This window comes from Passer domesticus, chromosome Z (assembly GCF_036417665.1).
Source record: "Passer domesticus isolate bPasDom1 chromosome Z, bPasDom1.hap1, whole genome shotgun sequence".
In the NCBI taxonomy this organism is placed as follows: domain Eukaryota; kingdom Metazoa; phylum Chordata; class Aves; order Passeriformes; family Passeridae; genus Passer; species Passer domesticus.
Window position 1 is genome coordinate 56,121,468 of NC_087512.1, and position 19,969 is coordinate 56,141,436.

General features: G+C 39.6%; 1 long non-coding RNA gene across 4 annotated transcripts; it reads left to right on the forward strand.

Annotated features, from left to right (window-relative positions):
* Positions 1-9,243: 9,243 nt before the first annotated feature.
* LOC135290941 (uncharacterized) lies at positions 9,244-15,290 on the forward strand. 4 transcript variants are annotated; one of them, XR_010353771.1, is made up of 3 exons: positions 9,244-9,335; positions 11,130-11,270; positions 15,014-15,290. It is a non-coding gene; the product is annotated as an uncharacterized LOC135290941 (long non-coding RNA). The 4 variants fall into 4 exon arrangements; XR_010353773.1 differs by having other exon boundaries at positions 11,130-11,256; XR_010353772.1 differs by lacking the exon at positions 15,014-15,290 and adding an exon at positions 12,713-12,998.
* Positions 15,291-19,969: the final 4,679 nt, after the last annotated feature.

Below are 19,969 nucleotides of genomic sequence, written 5' to 3' on the forward strand. Positions count from 1 at the left end.
CATCCCACAAGTCAGTAATGACATGGAGGGACCCTAAAACCCAAAATTGGGAATCTGACATAAAAATAGTGGAGGGATCTCCACAGATTGCGGAGTTAGCAGCTGTTGTCAGAGCCTTTGAGAAATTCAAAGACAAACCTTTTAATCTGGTCACAGATTCAGCTTATGTTGCTGGCATAGCTATGAGAGCAGAACATGCTCTTCTCAAAGAGGTTTCCAATCCAAAGTTATACCAATTGATTTCTACATTAACACGCTTAATTTCCCACAGAAAACAACCTTACTATATAATGCATGTGAGGTCACACACTGACCTCCCAGGTTTCATTGCAGAAGGGAACAGGAAAGCAGACACCTTAGCCATGGCAATAGAGACTGCTAATGTCCCTGACATCTTTGCCCAGGCAAAGTTGTCACACTCATTTTTTCATCAAAATGTGCCTGCCCTTATCAGAATGTTCAAGATTTCAAAAGATCAGGCAAAAGCTATTGTTGCCACATGCCCGAACTGTCAAAACTACCAGATACCATCTATGGGGACAGGAGTCAATCCCCGAGGTTTAAACAGCTGCCAGCTGTGGCAGACAGATGTAACCCACTTTGCGCCTTTTGGAAGGTCAAAGTATGTGCATGTATCGGTTGATACATTCTCAGGAGCAGTATTTGCATCAACACATACAGGAGAAACTGCACAGCACACCATAAAACATTTTCTCCTCGCATTTGCAACCCTGGGAGTACCAAAGGAGATCAAAACAGACAATGGACCTGCCTATACCTCTCGTAAGTTAAAAGAGTTTTTCAGTGAGTGGGGAATACAACACAAGACAGGTATACCTGCAAACCCCACAGGACAATCCATCGTGGAAAGGACACATCAAACTCTCAAAAGAGTCCTCAATCAGCAACAGAGAGGAACAAAAATCATTTCTCCAGTTGAAAGACTTTGCAAGGCTCTCTATGTCATCAACTTCCTGAACTGTACAACCTCAGAGCCTGATCCACCAATACTTCGCCACTTTGCAAATACCACCCAAGCAAAGCTCACAGAGAAACCACCTGTGCTGGTGAAGGATCCAGAAACACATAAAGTCTCAGGACCTTTCGAACTCATCACGTGGGGAAGAGGATATGCGTGTGTTCTGCTACCATCTGGTCCAAGATGGTACCCAGGAAAAAACATAAAACCATACCTAGGCACTGCAAATACCACTTCCACAAGCAGTGACAAGAATCCTCCTGAGTCAAACACAAGACCTCCTCAAAACCAGACCAGCTCGGCCTGGAGACGAAGACGTCGCCAAACGTCCACAAGTGGAGGAGACGACTGTCCCATCACACGACAGCAAACAAAACAGAAAGCTGAACAACATTCTGAGGCATCAAGCCCTAGGCCAGGCACAGCCTGAAAACAAACTGTTCTCTGAATTAGATGTTATTACCCTTTTTACCCTAAAAAACCCTATTATCCCTTTTATCTACCCTTACCTAAAGCCTCTAACCTTTTACCCACTCCCCCACCCTTAGCACCATAGAAAAAAGACAAACAAAAAAACAGTAAAAAACTAAAAATAAATGGGGGGAAGTGGGAGGAACAGAGGAAAGGAACAAGGAACCCTAACCCTCCCCTCCTACCATAAAAATAACAAGTTTTGCTTATATTCCCTATCAGAAGCCCCATTCCTGCCCAAAGATGAAAAATATCTCCGTTGGCGCTGTCCTCACTGCTGCCTGGATGTTCCTCACCGTGCCATGTGCCGTCGGTTGGATCGGCCCACAGCCGAGCCATAATGTCTGGGTAACCTTAGCAAGGACATTAAAACAGGATAACATGTGCTTATCCATGGGGAGCGTTGATAACCCACTTTCCACATGTCTAGTAGGAATTCCTTTTGTAGCCGATGATTGGCCCGCCTATAATTCAGAGCTTCTCCGCACCACAGGTAAGCGACCCCACCAGGTAGAAACTTGGGACGAGTGGACAAAAATACTGCCCAATGCTCTTGAGGAACCTCAAGAATTGGATCTATTGGGGTCCTCTAAGGCCACATTCTGTGTCAAATTTTACTTTAGACGTCCAAAGAATAATTTGCCTGAAATTGATCTGAACAAAAACACATACCGAAAAGACATATCACCAATTAACAAAGCTTACAACCCTCACGATTGGTGTAATTACACTGCTCGTGTGATTTCTGTGTCCTCTCTCCATCCCAAAATTCTACCCAAGGGAACGTTTCTCATCTGTGGTGACAGAGTATGGGCTGGGATCCCCTCACGACTCCAGGGAGGTCCCTGTACCCTAGGAAAACTTTCCACCCTTACTCCAAATATCACCTTGTTGCACAATTGGAAAAAAGAGAGCGAATTAAAACGCCACAAAAGGTCCTACACAGCATTTGATGAAAATTGCGATCCCAAATTATACGATTGGAACAAACCAAAAAAGATAGCGGTCTCTATATTCCTACCATGGGTTGCTGCAGCTAAGGCCCTGGGTGACATAAATCACCTTGGGTGCTGGCTCAGTAAGCAAGCTAACGCTACTTCTGCTGCCCTGAGCGATCTCTTAAAGGAAGAAGAAACCACAAGACACGCCTCACTCCAAAATCGAGCAGCGATTGACTTCCTGCTGCTTGCCCACGGACATGGCTGCGAGGACTTCGAAGGGATGTGCTGCTTCAATCTCTCTTCACGCTCGGAATCCATCCACGCCAACCTCCAGAAACTGAAGGGACTTGTAAAGGACTTAAAAGTAGAACAGACCCCAGACTGGGTCAATGATCTCTTCGGTCAATGGGGATTAACGGGATGGGTTGCATCTTTGGTTAAGGGAATGTTGTGGATTTTTCTTGTAATTGTCATCGTGTTACTTATGTTCTCATGCCTTGTCCATTGTTTTAAGAGAACCATAGGGAACGCCTTTTTTCTAAATACAGAAAGTGGAGTTGTAGCAGGCACAAGGCCTGCAAGGCCTTGGAGGTCAGAGGCCTGAGCTAGGAAATACCAAAGTCAGCATGACTAAGGTTTTTAGAAGCCCCTCTCTTCCGCCTTTCGGACCCTGTTATCTCCCTGTATATCCATAGGTCACTTTTCCCCTGACCCTTACTATTGGACAGTTTTCAATCCCCCTGTAAGGTATAAAAACCCCTAGCCCTGCCCGGTTCGGCAGAGGAGAGCTGTCACTGGACCCTTCGCGGAGACCCCAATAAAAGAACCCTGCGGAACCCACACAGCGCTGCTCCCTCTCTCTGTGTCTGCTGCGGCGATACCCAGGGTGACGGCCCCAGGCATGCTGAAAGAGCTGAAATCACTAATGAGCTGAGCTGCAAATCACTATAGCTTGCCTGGGCTGCCTGAACCCCCCTCTGGGCGATCCTGGACCCTCCGTGAGCTATCCTGGACAACCGGCCTCCCCGCTGGGCTTCTGCCCCTGGGGGCCATAATATCCAGGTGGGGATGCTTAGCTCCTTCTCCCTGGGTGGAGCATCTCCCAATGGACTGATATCATTCTGACTCACACGGTGGGTCCATTAAACAGAAATGGCTCCCAGAGGGAGTTATCTCTGAGTCATGCAGCAAGGCAGTGATGGGCCCATTAACAGGAGATAAGGAAAAACAATGTCCCTCCTTGTTTCAACAGCTCTTGAGGATGGGAATAGAATACATCTTTATATTGTAACCTAGGACATATAGCCACTAAAGCAGTGTCCTTATGTCCTCTGTAGGGAGAGAAGTAGTGTTTATATTTTATGATACTGTAAAAGTAGTTAAAATATCTGGACATATTTCACATTCAGTAGTACGAAAGAATCAGTCTGCTCCTAAAATGTGATAGGTTCCGGCCATCTGTGTTACACTGTTCTGGGGCAAAAGGAAATGGTGTGAACACACCATTGAAACTGAGTTACTATTCAATCATCAGGCAGAAGCGACCAATGAATACACTGATATGTTATAATTTCTCCAGAAATCATCATCCTTTATTCATGGATCAGATCATATATAGGCTGCATAAGAAAGTACAGTATAGCATGTCATGAAAATAGTAGAGATAAGTGATTGTGCATGCAGAGAAAAAATTTGTATTCTCACTTCTGTTACACTGCTAGTGTGATATATTATGAGCCTCATCAACTACTGTGTAGCACACATCTGGAATATCAGCTACAGTTCTAACACAGAAGGACACTGTCAGTCCTCTCACCTTTTCTGTTTTCCATCTTTCTTTACAATCTTTGCATTTGCAGTTCAACTCCTTGCATCTTCAAAATCTGTTTTCGCATGCAACTCTCATCTAAAGTAATAGTACATTTATTTCTTTAACTCTGTTCATATGTGAAGCTTCAGCTGACTACTAATTTATACAGGTGTAGTACAATGGTGTAATTAGGAGTAGCACACAATTATTTTGTGATATTAAGATGGTATATCCAGACACAACCTCATATATATACATATATCACATATATAACAGTGTGCTCACTAATGAAGCAGAGAAAGATGGTTGAAGTTTAAAACCGGCAGCATCCAAGGAACAAAAAGTTACCAGACAGAAGAAGCACAAGGAACTGCAAATTGGCAGGGCAGCTTCCCAAATGCACTGGACACATAACCAACTAGAAAAAAAATGATCTAATTTGGGCAACATCAGGAGCAGAGGAGAATCCCTGTCACGGAAACAGTTTAACAGCATAAGAATCACAGTTTCAAGCAAGGGATAATACAGAAGATTATAAACCCACTTCTCTCATGAAAGACTTGTCAGGGCTGACTAATTTGACATTTGCAACTAAGAAACCGTTGGGACAATAGCTATCTGTACTTACTGTATTACAGCACATCTGTGGTTTTGTATACCCATAGCTCTTTTAGACTATGACTGCTAAAGACTAACATCTTTATATATGTACCACTTATGTATTATTTGTAAGAACTGGCCATTAGGACAAAGTATATTATTAATGAACTAATCTAATAAAACATTAGTTTTAAAATGTGAAATTGCCCTGATTTGTCACTTATATCATCATCAAAGTGATCTCTTTATAAATACAGGTTATTTTCTCCTAATAGTGAAAATATTATTTTCACCTAATAGTAAAATAGTGGGACTATAAACTTGCTTTCACATGTTAACAGTTAAACAAAAAGGTGTAACCATGCAGATGATTTAACAACATTTTCCTCCAAACACCCTGCCAGAAGGATGCATATTGTACATCATGATTCAACATGGTGATGCATAGGTTAGGAGATAATTTTGCAGGTCTTTTACTAATGTATCTGCACAACTTTGGCCCTTACATATTCTCATTTTCCCAACACTTTCCATGAAGTATCAGTTGCAGTTCAGTTCACTACCAATTGCCTGCCTTTATTGGCTTTGACTGTTTTTCTTTTTCTGGTACATATTTTATTGTACTTTAATCCTTCCTCGCAGTGGAGCAAGGATGTCAAAAAAAGTACCACTAAAAACAAACAACACAAGCACCCTGTTGATTCCTCTGCTACTCAGACCATGCCTGGACTATTTCTTACTCATTTGCTAATGAAAGATTTACCTTGAAGAGAAAACGAAGAACAAGCTTATATTACTCTTCAAAGCTTATGTATACTTGAAGTGAGAAGGCTCCAGCAGTGACAACAATGTGGACCTTTAGAAAGTCACCAGCTGATCAGCAATCATTTCAAAACTATCATCAAGATCCCTCCCTGTGGAGAACTGGCAGTGCAAGTGATGATTGGCTTGGCAGAGGAAAATACTCAGTAAGTCATTAAGAAGCCAAACTGTAAGTCTTTTTCCCTGTCTTCAGATATTTCATTTACAACTCACTCAACATTAATGTAGGAGAGAAATCCATAATCTTGAGAGAGACAAAGATTAAATATTACATCTTGGAAAGGAAAAATTGTTCTTTTATTGTTTCAAATATTTACAAATTACCATGACATATATTTCTGCACATGCATTTTTTATCAGCCCTCAAGTCTATTACTGTTAAAGTAATATTATATTTTCAGCTATTATTGAAATAACTGTAAAGGAATACTTGGAATTTAGGAGTATCCCCAATCTTCAGAAAGTATTTCAACTTCACAGTATTTCAACAGCAAGAAAATTGATAAAAAACTGCTACTAACAAAAGTTACACAACTCCCAAATGCATTGATCTCAATCAGATAGATTACATTTCTTATAGAGTAAGATCCTGGGATCACCTGTCCACAACCATTAGACGGATTTTTCTTGAGAACCCTTAAAAACTTAGCCAAATTACGTCAAACATTTACAGCAATTTTTTTTGTGATGTTAAACTGGCTTATTCAATATATTATTTTAACTCTTATTTTCCTAACTGCATTTCTCTCAGAACTCTCTAAGCATGGGGTTTCAAATTACAACCCATGGATTTCTTTGACCCTCCTTCATTTATAAGAGGTATCCTGATCTGAAGTATATAACTAATTGTGCCTTTGCTTAGGTCTCAGGTCAACTGTAGTGCTCTCCTGGGAGTCAGAGTCTGTCAGCACAGAAAGTCTAAAATTCTCAGCATCCAGAACTCCAACATGTTGCTGTTCCCAAAAGTGCAATAGGAATTTCACAGTGACAGGAAGAAAACATTGTCTCTGTCTAGTTTCAGATACAAAGTGTACCTACACTTTGTACACAGCTTGTGGTAAATGGGAGTGGCCATTGTGGTAAATGAGCCTCATCCTGAATGGGTACAGCTGTGAAAAGTAGGTGAACAGCATTGAAAGCAATGAGACATGAAGTACCAAGTTGTACTGACCAATCACAAAGGGAACAGAAGGCACAGAGGTACAATGCATGAACATGAAGGGTATTAAAGAACTAATAGTTCTTTAAGGCTAAAGAACAAGAAGGGCAGAGGCTTGCAGCCTTCTGATGTGGTATGGTGTTACTCTTTATGGGTCGAAGCTTTCTGATATTGTATGGTGATACTCTGTGTATCATGAGCATCTTGACTGCCACATACCTTGTGACCTATGTTGCAACAACAAGGCAAGACTAGAAAGGCATTAACCAAAGAACATTGAAATGTCTGAGCAACAAGATCAAAGCAGCTCAAAATACACAGTGCAGAATGGGAAAGGTTTCATTTGCTCACTGTTGCCTTCTACACAAGTTCTGTCAGACCTAGTTGCAATCTGGAGAGTCTCCAAAATAGTACAATTGTGTTGCTTCATCTTTGCTCAAAGTACTGAAACACTTTTTCAACAGTGAATTAGAGCTCTTGGCACTTACAGTGCCACTTACTTCAAAGCAATAGTGAAAAGTATGAGTTGTCCTTTTCTAGATGACACTAAGAAATTTTGCAGACACTCTTAACAAGTGCAGTTATGAAAAATCTGTATTAGGGCAGTAAAATGAGGGAGGCTATTTTCTGTCCCTTATGTAATTTGTTTTGTTGTTTTGTTTTTTGGTTTGTTTTTTTTTTTGTTTGTTTGTTTTTTTACCACTGAACAACTTTAGTTTTCTGAAACTCCCAGAACAGTCCTTCTGTATTTTAGGTAGTCAAAGTAAATTTCAAATGAAAAGAAAAGATTAGGAGCTAGGCTACAGTATAAACTGGGAAACTGCAGTAAAATCTGAGATATTTCACTAATTCTGAATATTGCTATTGTGGCAAACATCTGTGTTTAGTCTTGAAGTTTAATGGAAAGGCAATCTATGAACACAAATCCTCTCTCAGTTTTAACTTCTGCAGGCAGCTTGTTCTTGAGGTCCCCCAAGCTCTGAAGTTCAAAAAATGCAAACTGCAGCAAACAGTTCCAAACCTTAAACTTCTTGTTTCTCTCTATCAAACATATTTCATTATCTTTTCCAAAGAGCTAATCTGTTTGAAATCTTGGGAAAAGTCAAAAACAAAACTCCAAAGGTTTCTTTAAAACTAACTGTTAACTTCTGTTTTTCAAAATCCATATCAGAATAACGTAAATTTATTCAGCCATTAGTGTAAATTTGTTAAATTGGCATGCATGTGAATAACAGAAGCCCATAAATGTACATATCTCTTACATTTCCACCATTCTTCTCTGTACCACCATACACATTTAAGGTAAAGACAATAATCTGGAAGCAAAAAATTGGGATCTATTATCACCCTTGCCCATCAGTCATCCCATCAGTCTCTGCTGACACACTACACCCTTTCTTTTATGGCACAGTGGATGACCTTTATCCCAGATCTGCCCAATAACTTCAACAGCTAGCCCTCTGTGACAGCACCATGTCGTCAATACCCAATACTGTAAACCAGTTTTGCATTTTAGAATTTCAAATCTCATTGTCCATGAAGAGTTAATCTTTAGTACCAAAATTATCCCTTATTTTAAGCAAATTATATTGTCAATATTTTGAGTGTATTCAATTTTATATACTTTTAAGCTACATCATTAAATTTGCTGCTACATTTAATTTTGTTTGGGGTTTTTTTGATGGGATAATTGGGCAAATATAACAATTGGCTGTCTATTGTAATATATCTTTTTTAAAATCTTTGCAGCTGGGATTTTTAAATTATTCCAGAAATAATTACCTCATAATTTCCTAACTTTCAGAGAGTAAGCAGCGCAGAAAATCTCATCACAATAAGGAAATACAAACAAAAATCCTAATTTTTATTAAACTACATGTGTTTAAAAAAATTAAAAAATATTACTTCCACATTTTTACAAGATAAGTAGCCATCAGGGTCGAATGATGGCTACTTCAATAAAAAAAAATCTATTATTTTGGTCCCCATTTAAATCCTCTTCCTATCTTCAGCCAGAGATAGCTGGCTGCCTGAAAATCATAAATTTATTGTCAGTCTTGGTTTGAAATCTAAATGCAGTGGTTTCTTTTCTCAAGACTTCCACCTTCCTGGGGACTGAGAACAGCTCCTATGATACTAAGTTTTCAGTGTGGCATATTGTAGCAGTGGGGAACAAAGCAACACAGGTATGCATCTGAAGGAGATTGCTTTATTATAAAAATCGTTCCCTTTTTATACCTGCAATCTCTACCCAACATAACTGAAAGAAAACCGAGACTTAACAGAATTTAACAGAAAGAAGGCATCCATTGGCTGGCTCAGCTGCAGTGCTGCTGTTCACGCTTCCTATCATCCAATCAGCTTCCTGCTTATACACTGTCCATGCATTCCTCCAGCCAATCATCTTCCTGCTTTTACACAGTTAATGAGTTCCTCCAGCCAATCACAATCTCACTTCCAACTGACTCTCTCCTCACTCATAACTGCTTCTCACTCCTCCACCGACTTCCAACTGTCTGGGCTGGTGCTGTGCTTTTCCCATGGGCCCTTGTGGTGAGCATAAGCCTTAATCACTCTAATAATCATTACCCCATATCCTACAGCACATTAGTCCACTCTCTAATATTTAATAATTTATTGCAGAGGCGTTTGACTGTTTACAGCTACTTTACAGTGCCTTAATTGTAAAGTGAGTTCATGAGGTTAGGACTGTGACCTACTGTTATAAATATGGTTACTAATTAGTGGGAATAAAAGATGTATCAAAATATATATGTATAAAATGAACTACTGGTGTACAAGGCGGGGGGAGATTCTTCCCCAGGATGGCGAAACCGCAGCAGATGGACAGAGAGGCACCACCATATTTGCATTCGAAGAAAACTCTGGCTGCACAGGAGATGGGCATTCACAGGAACATGCACTCAGTAACACCCAAGGGATGATGGCCCAGACAAGATACCTATCTAAGATGACCAGGGCCATCAACACCTTCCATCTGATACCAGATTCCTGGAATTGGGGAAGTGTATTATTCTATTCCCGGATGAAGGCTTTGTGCAGCCCAAGCCAGAGAAACAAACCAACTTGAATATGAAGAGCTCAGAAAGAAACAAAGACATTCTGCTGCGGGCGAAATAAACTGTATAAGAACCACTGCCTCGGAGCAGCCAGTGTGGACGGGGTAGAATTGGTACTAGCGAGGCCAATCTCACGTTCACCTGCATCACCTCCTGGGAGTGGTACGCTGTCCAATTTGGTTGGTGGCTGTCGAGACTGTATTATGGTCGCGAGATAAATTTTATATTTTTATTAAAATTTGCTATTTTTCATTTTTCATCTATTACCCCTACCATTCACTCTGCTTCCTATTTTAAAACCTTCATCACCCTTCCTTTATACTTCACTTATGTCTTAAAATGTAAAGCTATTTTTACTACTGGGAAAAACAGTGTTGCTCAAAAGGTCCTGTTTCAGGGTGGTACCATTAGATGCATTTTAAGTTGCCAGAGAGAATGTTCACCAGGAGATTATGGGAAAGCAAGCTCACTGCCGCTGTGAGCTTTTATTCAAAACATCTCATAATCAACTAGGTTTCATCTACTGCAGTTACAGGTAGTCCCAGACTTTATACTTCCTTAAATTATTATGATTACAGCTGTATGATGTTTTAGTCAGGTATCTGAGCATTCAAGCACATAAAACCACAAGTGCCAAAACTTGCTGAAGCACTAAAATGATTGTCAAAATTTCCAAAAACCTCATGAGACTTTACTTACCTTAAAAGGATTAATAACACAGTATGAGAAATACTAAGTTTCAGAAAAAAATCTTCATCTGCTGTTCTCCACATCAGGTGTGCGTGAGAGAGAATCAGAATATCCAGAGTATGATCAGAGACATTTGCACATTTCAAGACCTTAGTAGCATTTAGAAAACATCAGAAAGATTTTTAAAAGAACCCTACAAAAATACATTATATTCATGTCCTCATAAGCACAGTTAAAAAACTTAACATTACTGACAGTAGACTGCTTAGATATTAATACATTTATTCCTATGCAGGAAAGTTTACAATCCTACCATGAAAACACTCTTGAGATTCAAAAGTGTATGTCTGCTTAATGTTACACTGTGTGATGCAGCAAATTGATTTTGTATCTTAGATGTCTCTGTATCACTTTGCACTTCAACTTATGGCTATATCCATCATTTTATGCTGAAATAAACAACATAGACCTGGTCACACAGGTAGCTTTTCTGTGCTAGTGTACATCAATGGATCAATTTGTTTGGAATTTTATCATGTCCACATATTTATTTTAACATTCCCTTTATTCTGGACAGGAACTAAAATAAAAATTAATGGACACTTTTGAAAGTGTGTATGACAAACAGATAAGCTTCACAGGTAAAAGAAATATACCCAGTAACCCAGCATAGGACTATAATACATCTGTGAAACATAGAAAAGGTAAATTTCAGCAGGTAAGGCAGCAAAAAGTTTTCTTAAAATCCTTAGGAAAAATATTTTAATCTGTATGTAAATGGGAGGGATCCACCTATTATTCAGTCATTTATTTCTCTAGGTTTGTAAAACGATGGCCTTACAAGAACAGTCTAAGTGTCAGACTGAAGGCCAAATCTCAGTATCATATTTCTTGGCCAGAGTATGCCAGCAAAGGCAGACCTGGGCTGAACTAGTCACATATCAGAAGGATGTCTTCTCTGTGTCACATCATTACTCTGTGGATTATGTCCAGCATCCTCTATGTAATTTACAGCAAAAGGTAGCATTTTCACTCATAAACTTCTTTTAACTGAAACAGATGCCCATGTTCTGTAGGATATGCACAATATATGTTCACAACACAATTGCATCAGATATGCTCAGCCTTACTGTAGATCTTACTTTGATTCAATACACTGACTTGCCAACAAGATTTTGAAAGTACTCTCCTTCCCCCAAGCAGACACCATGCAACACTAAAAAAACCCAAAACAAGCAATTACAGGTTTGATTCCACTTCAGGGAAGGAAAGTAGCTATATATTCCAAAAGTAGCTTTAGAAATGCAAAATGTAATTATTGCAGTTGGAATCTGCCCAAGGACAATTGAATGCATAAACCTATTCTTGCAAAATGTACCAGGAAATGGCCAAAATGTTATCATGAACACAGTTTTATTACTCAGCTAAAAGATAGAAAGCACTCTGCAATTCTAAGCTAGAGTACTTGAGTCAGTATTAACTGAGAAGTATATCATCCTCTACATCAAAAATCAACAAACCTTTCTACCTTTCTATTCATTGAAAGACCCTCATACAATACTAATGTAAGTAATTTTAAAGAAATAACCCAAAACACTTAAAATGGCCTCAGCTGTTTTTAGGATTTCACTATAAAAGGTTAGAGAGATATATACCCTAAAACTATATGATTGTATGAGTGTAACTCTTAATCTTACAGTTCTTAACAAGCACTCAAAAATTCACAAGTTTGCATGTAAACTTGTGTGTTTACACACAAATTTTCTGGAAAAAATAAATGCTAAATCTACGCAGTTACAGGATTGTTATTTCCTTCACCTTTTGTTCACAGAAAAAACATTGCCGTAACCTTTTTTTTTTTTTTTTTACATTTCACTTTATTAATTGTTAATTTGCCATATTAGAAAATAATAACTTCTGTCTTTGATCAAGGTCATGACAGAGAGGGAACATAATCATAAACCTGAATATTGTTTAATAATGAAGATAGATTATTACATCTTTAAACAAATGAACAAAGTAAAATACACAGAAAATAATTTTGACTAAGTAACAATGGATATTCTATGGCTTTTGAAGACTGACAGCACCACTATCATTAAACTGTAAGCCATATTATTTTAACTATTAGCTGTTTAATACTTCTCAAATTTTTTGCAGGCCACAGTTGTATAATGGATTTAGTGGAAGAATTTACCACCAATATCAGACCGCAAGCCACCTTAGATGAGACAGCTCCTTATATTAGTTAATTGCAGTTATTCTATTACTTTACTGGAAATTTTAGTTTTTAAAAACATGCACAAAGAAGTTCTGAATTAAAATATTCATTCTATTTAGTAATACTGAGCAAGATGGGAAGATTAAGCATTTCCTTACCAAGTATCTAACCTTGAAGCAATGAAATAAGAATTAAAATGATTAGGCATGTTCTGGTTCCTTGTTAGGGCTCTACTGCTCAGTCCCTTTATACTGTACTACAAGCATTTATTTGATCTTACTTCATCTAGTCTAGGATATACAAAATTAATTGGCTTTATCTCATCTTCTAGTGCTCTGGAGCAAGAATATACTGAGGGACACTGAACTGTCACCTGGCCTTCTTATACAACAGAGGCTCCTTTACAAAGTAGCATTCAGAATATAGCCACAGTTATGGGATAAGAAATGCATTTTTCTTACTATTGCACAAGGTGTCATGGGAAAACTGGCATGTATTTATCACTCCATTATATTATTAGACACAAAGCTATATGTTGAAGGAGCTAAGTGCTGATTAATTTCTTTGCCAAGTCATTTCTGCCTCATTGCCAGTAATGACTCAGTGTTACTGGGTGATATTTTATGGTGATACCTGATTTTATTTAGAGTTGTGAGAAACGACTGCTCACTTTAAAAAATTTAAAGGTTTATTAAACCTTTACAAAAATTGCAACAAAGGACTGAATAAGTAAAAGGTTTTCAGTGCTGGGAGTCCCTGTGACTATTAGCCACATGTTCACCTATAACATGGATGCTCTGCCTTTTGTATCTTTAGCCCCTCCTAAACTTTTGTCAGTTAACACTTTTTCTGCCATGCTTACATCTTGGAGGTCAGGTGTTATGCCATACCTCCTGGTGACAAGACAACCTCCTCTAAATGTCTTAACTACTAAGGCTATTACAAGGAGCGGGGTGGGGTGGGGGCGGTGGTTAGGAGAACTGTGGGATGACATATTATAATAACATTGCTATACATCTGCATAATATCTATCTCTTAATTGCAAGAGCCAACTGTTCCTTATCTATAATACAGTGATACCTCTAAACAGAACATTTACATTCAAGACCACCAGAAATGCCTTGCACTAATGGATGTCAGGATTCAAATACCCTTAATCAGTTTAAGACCTACCACATGGAAGACAAAAGCATTTTCCCCTAAAAAAAGAACAGTGACTTCTAATTATGATTTTTTTTCAGTGAGTATAACATGATAATTATAACAAAGCAGTATGAGCTATGTGAATTAATGAATCACATGAAGTGAAGCTGTGTTTCATTTAACAGGAAACATTTGTTCCTCCCTTGATCAAATCAGGTCTTTTGCCCAACTTCAGCAGCTAAAAGCAGAACCCTGGAAAAACAATTAACACTGCCTCCTTCTGGCACTTAGGTGTTTTTGTTTACGTATTTCCCCAGTCTGCGAGATAATACCCTACATAATAATTATAAACAGTAAGAGTGGGAATTTTTTTTTGCATTTAATTTCTTGGGACTTCAGGAAAGTCAGTACTCTGAAAAATTATATTTTGGCTCACTTTAATTATTAAAGATTTTTATTTTAATTTTATAATCATACTTTAGCTTCATGCTCTCTCCAACTCATTGTTTAAATCCTACAAATTAAGAAATGTGAGAATAGGTATTGTCTCTAAATTTACCTAACGTTTTTATGTCAGCTCTAGTCAGCTAACTTATTTTTAATCCCTTTAAGAACAAATTAAGATATTTCTTTTTACATCAAGGAAATAAAAGGAGATAAAAGAGCATATGTTTTTATTCTCTGTTAATTCACATTTGAAAAATAATAACATACAATATTAATAGTTTTTTCTGCATTTTATCACTTACAGATTCATGTTACAATTTTCCCCAGGGCGTTATGCAAAGGACTAGATCTCATATAAGAAAATAGTAATTGCAGCTTTTCTACCAATTACGCAAGTGTGTAATTTCCTACAAATAGTGCACAAGGATACTTTTTTTTTTATTTCTATAAAATGCTACTAGGCTGTGCGCCGGATCCTGATCTATGTGATAGAACACGGTGTGTTTTGTTCACTAAGGGATTAAAGTAAGATAACAGGAAACAGACTTCCAGCTCTTGGTAAAACCCGTGACTAAGATAACAGGAAACAGACTTTCAACACTTGGTAAAATACACATTGTCCTAAATATGCTTGCCTAACAACTTTTAAGTTTCAGAGAGATAAGCATTGGTACTAAATAAGGAATGGGTCGCCCAGAGGAAATCTGAGAAAAAAAAAAAGACTACTGGCGTTCATCTAGAGACCACCGGGAGGCAGGATACGACCACCTAGCAACAGAAGAACACATAAGCAGAGTACAACTTAAAGGACACGTCGACAGGAAACTACACAGTATAAAAACCGACTGGAACTGACTGTGGCTGCGGCAGTTGGTGGAGCTAGACTCCCCCGCCGCCCAGCGCTGATTTGCTTATGCCTTGCTTGCTGTAATCAATAAATTCTTATTTGATTATACCAATAAGGCGTGTCTCAATTTATCACAATCTAGTGATGCCTAGATCTAACATTTGTTTTAATTTACTTTTATAGGAGTGCAAAAGAATACATTTACTAAAACCACATATACTTTTACACATTTACAATGCTAAGTATTTAATATATTTGCAATTAAGTTTGTTTTCTCTATTTGAATCTGCAAAGCATAGTACTGGAGAAGGGAGCAATTTCTTTATATTTTTCATTAGCGAATCTTTAAGAGCTTAATTCACTAGTCACCAGAATTCAATTCCTAGTCTGCATTAGTCTAATAGTAATAAATAGCTGGGCTCCTGAAGCAATTTTTGTTCATGTCCGCTCTGGAGGCTACAGATTCAAAATCGGTGAAAGGTAGTCTGGCCTCCTAGCCACTTGCAGACCTCAAAATTTCCTGACACTCCTTGGGCTTTTGTCAATGTAAATCTTGTGGAGATCTAGCAAAACATTTCCATGCTCCAGTAAGACATCTGTCAAAGAAATCTCTTCCTGTTAAAATACAAGAATGCCCACCTTTGATTCTGAATAGAGTATAAAATATTGAAGTTAAAAAGGCTTTATGTAATTTACCTTCAAAAACTTCCTAGCAAAAAGTATTAAGAACAGAACTTTTCACATTGACAAAAGAGACAGAAAAGATAAAAATGCAAAAAGTAGCCTATTTTGTTTAAATCTGATTGAAATTTGAGAGTTAAATCTGATAAAATTTGAGGAGCTGCAGTTCTTTTACATTGACACATTGCAATTTAAAAGGAGTATTTAAATATCTTGTGTTGTGTTGCAAGTTAGGATTTTTTCCTTTTTGTTTTCTTTCTCTTAGGGAATTTTCTTCATATGTTGCTAGGAGACAATAACGACCAGGTATTTAAGACAGACAAAAGAAGCTGTCACAGCTCAGGGGAGGGATGCAGTTGTCTGCTTAGCCATTACCTGGGGATTTTCTGGGAAAATTCTGTGAGATTTGGGATGGGGGAAGGGGTTGGGTGCAGCTCCAAGTTTTCTTCTTGCTCTCTGAGCTTCTGAGGAGGACAGGGGAGCTACTGCTCATAGGTGAAGGGGAATTTGCCGTCGCCAGAACCCATCCCTGCCATGTGTCTCCTGCTGTGGGTGAGCCGTTGCTCATAAGAGCAGCCATTGCACTGGGACCTTATTAACATCCTGTCTTACTGGAAAGGACCTTCATCATCTCTTTGGGTGCGTCAGAGGAAAACCTGGGACTGCGAACCCCTCCCCCGTCCTGGAGGGCACACACAGTCGCTGGCTGTGTGTGGCAGTGACTACAGAGAATCCTGGCTGCCACTAATCAGCACCGCTGCTTTGTGCTGCTGCCTCAGGCTTTTTCACTACACTCTAAGCCAGCGCCCCATGTCCAGCTGATCCTCACAGCCCTGCTAAGACTGTGGACTTTTCTGTTACATTTGGTTTGCCACCGCAGTGATGTGGAACAGAGACTCCACAACCAGCAGGTTTGTGAAGTAGGTATGTGTAACGGATATAGTTAGTAATTCAAGCCGATAAAATATAGACTTCTATAAAGTGTATGAATCAAACTGGCTGTACAAAGGGGGGATAGAGATTTCATTCTCAGGATGGCGAAACAGTGGCAGACTGGCAAGGGAATACCATGACATTTACATATGAAGGAAATCTCGGCTGCACAGGAGATGGTTGTTCACGGTGGCATATATCCAGAGACACCCAAAGATGATGGCCTGCAAAGATACCCATCTGAGATAACAAGGGCCATCAACACCTGCCACCTGAATACAGGATTCCAGGAATCAGGGAGAAGCATTAATCTATTCCCAGATTGTTATAAATAAAAAATGCGAATTAGCCAATTTTAATAAAAATATGAAAAATAAAATTTATTTCGCGACCATAAAAACAGTCTCGACAGCCACCACCGAAACGGCCAGCGTATCACCCCGGGAAGTGATACGGGTGAATGTGAGGAAAGGACCAACTGGTACCTAGACCTCCCCATCCACACCTACTGCTTGCAAGGTAACAGTTTTTATACAGTTTATTTGGCCTCCGGCAGAAAGTCTTTGTTTCCTTCTGAGTTCTTCATATTCAAGGTGGTTTCTTTCTCTGGACAAAGCCTCGTCCAGGGGTAGAATGGTCCATTTCCCTGGTTCCCAGAATCTGGCATTCAGATTCCATGTGTTGATGGTTCTGATCCCCACAGATAGGCATCTTGTCTGGGCCATCAGCACCTCGTGTCTTTGGGCGTAGGTGCTGATGAATGCTTATCCCTGGTGCAGCTGGAGTTCCCTTTGGATGCAAATACTGAGATGTCCATCTGCTGCGGTTTCGAGGTCTTGTGATCTCGTCATCCTGTTGGATTTCTCAACCTAAAGGGAACGAAGGGATTTCCCCCCTCCCTTTTTCTCTCCCCAGTTTACTCTGTTCACATATATATTTTTATACACTATTTATCTCCACGAATTACTACTTATATTCCTAACACCAGACGAAGGCTTTGTGCAGTTCAGACTGAAGAAAAGAACAAACTTGAATATGAAAAACTCTAAAAAGAGACAAAGGGACTCTGCCGTGGGCAGAATAGAGTATAAAAACTGTCCCCTCGGAGCAGCCAGTGTGGACGAAGGGGGATTTGGTGCGATAAGAGGCCAAATCCACATTCACCCAGCCTATCTCCCAGGGATGTTACGCTGTCAGTTTGATTGTTGGCTGTTGGGACTGTATCACGGTCGCGAATAAATTCTTTTTGTTTTTCTATTAGAATTGGACATATTTCATTTTTACCTATAACAGTATATTTATTCAGCAGTGAGCACATGGCAGGGATCGGTCCCCCACAAAAATGTGCAAACAGAGCAGACGGTTCTGTTTATGTGCACTTAAGGTCATACGTATTTATGACAGTTACAACATCGCTTATACATATTCATCACCTACCTTCACCTACCCTTGTTTCATATATTAATCAGCCTTTCTGCACTTGTGAAATAGAGATTTTTGAAGTTCACTTCATTTACCAATATGAATTAAGCATTTAAATTTTAGCTTGTAGAATTATGTGTTGAATTTTAACCTTTTACTGAAGAAACCTCTGTCATGGTACAAAGGGCATAGGGAAAGGCAAATTTCTGAAGCTTCTTGCACGAAGAACAATAGCAGGAGAAGACCAAGGGCTGCAAGAAATCCAGATAAATGGACTCCTCTGTCTCCAAGCTCATCAAGACTGACAGATGTACTCAGATAAGCACCGGGGGACCAAAGCGCACATGCAAAGGAGAAAAGTTCAAAAGTTCAATCATGAAGAAGACCACAATCTTCAGCCTCAGAAACCACCAAGAGACCCCCATGAGACCACCACTGTGAACAACGCATGCTCAGAAGGTTATGGATCTAATTACCATGCAAGGTAAGGACAGGTGGGGCCAGGGTTTGAATATGAATGGAAATATTGGGCAATACAGTGCATATGGAACACTTTGTTAAATAAAGATTTGGCTCAGACCAAACTATCTCGCTCATGCTGGGCACTGACAATACATACCCACTTCTTAACTACATCAGGTTGTGGAGTCTATTCCACTAATCGCTTCACTTGCACACTTATTTTCTGGTGGTCTCAGGCAGGAGTCGCTGGATGAAGTAAGTAGTCATCCTCACAATGAATTCTGGGTGAACCTGGTCCTTGCACAGGCTCTCTTGGTGTCTGATCATCCTTCAATGCTTTGGACACAATCCAAACTAAAGATCCAGTTTTTACTGTTTTTTAGAGCACTAGTTCCTGCTTTATCAGTCTTAAATAATAGGCAAAATCCTGTTGTTGCATAGCAAAGGATTATCTGTTCTTAATGCACTTGATTATAAAGCAAACTATAGTCACATAAGTTTAGTTATAACTTCCCTATATTGACGTTGCATCCCAACTGCAAGAAGCAATTGGCATACATGCCAGGAGTGGTCAGGCCCTACCTCTGCTGCCAGCTGGCAGGATCACAGTTTGGCCACTGTCTGGGGTCCCAGACCGCCAGGAACGGCTGATAAACATGGACCCAAAACCAAAGGATTTGCGGTAAAGGAAAAAGGAAGGGCTCTTTGCTTGTTTCTCTGAGCTGCTTTATTTCTTTCCTGCATGGAAGTGGTGCTGGGGTGGCGCTGCATGGAATTGGTGGCACCGCTGCACAGGTGTTATTCTTTCCCATGGCGGGAGCAGGGCCAAAGTGAAGCAGGTGACATGGCCATGTGGGCAGTGCAGGCTGCAGTGGCACGGATGGCAGTGCGGGTGGACTTTACCGCAGCAGGAGCCATGGCTGCTGATGCTGCACCACACGAGTGTTCTTTTCACTCACAGTGGAGGGGCATGCCAAAGCTGCTGACGGCTGTGCTGCACAGAGTGTGATGCAGGTTCAGCATGGCTCAAAGCGGGACAGTGGCAAAAGACCAGGGAAACAGAAAAACAGTGACTTTTATGGAGGTGGGGGGTGGGGAGGTGTGGAATCCCGGGAGGACATCGTCTAGCGAATCAGTGGCTGGATAGGGCGGGTCCGGAGAGATATATGTAAACATAACGTGGAGCAGGAAAGTCACATACTAATGGCCGAAGGAAAAATTATAACTGACAGCGAACCTTCTGGACAAATGGGTATAGCAA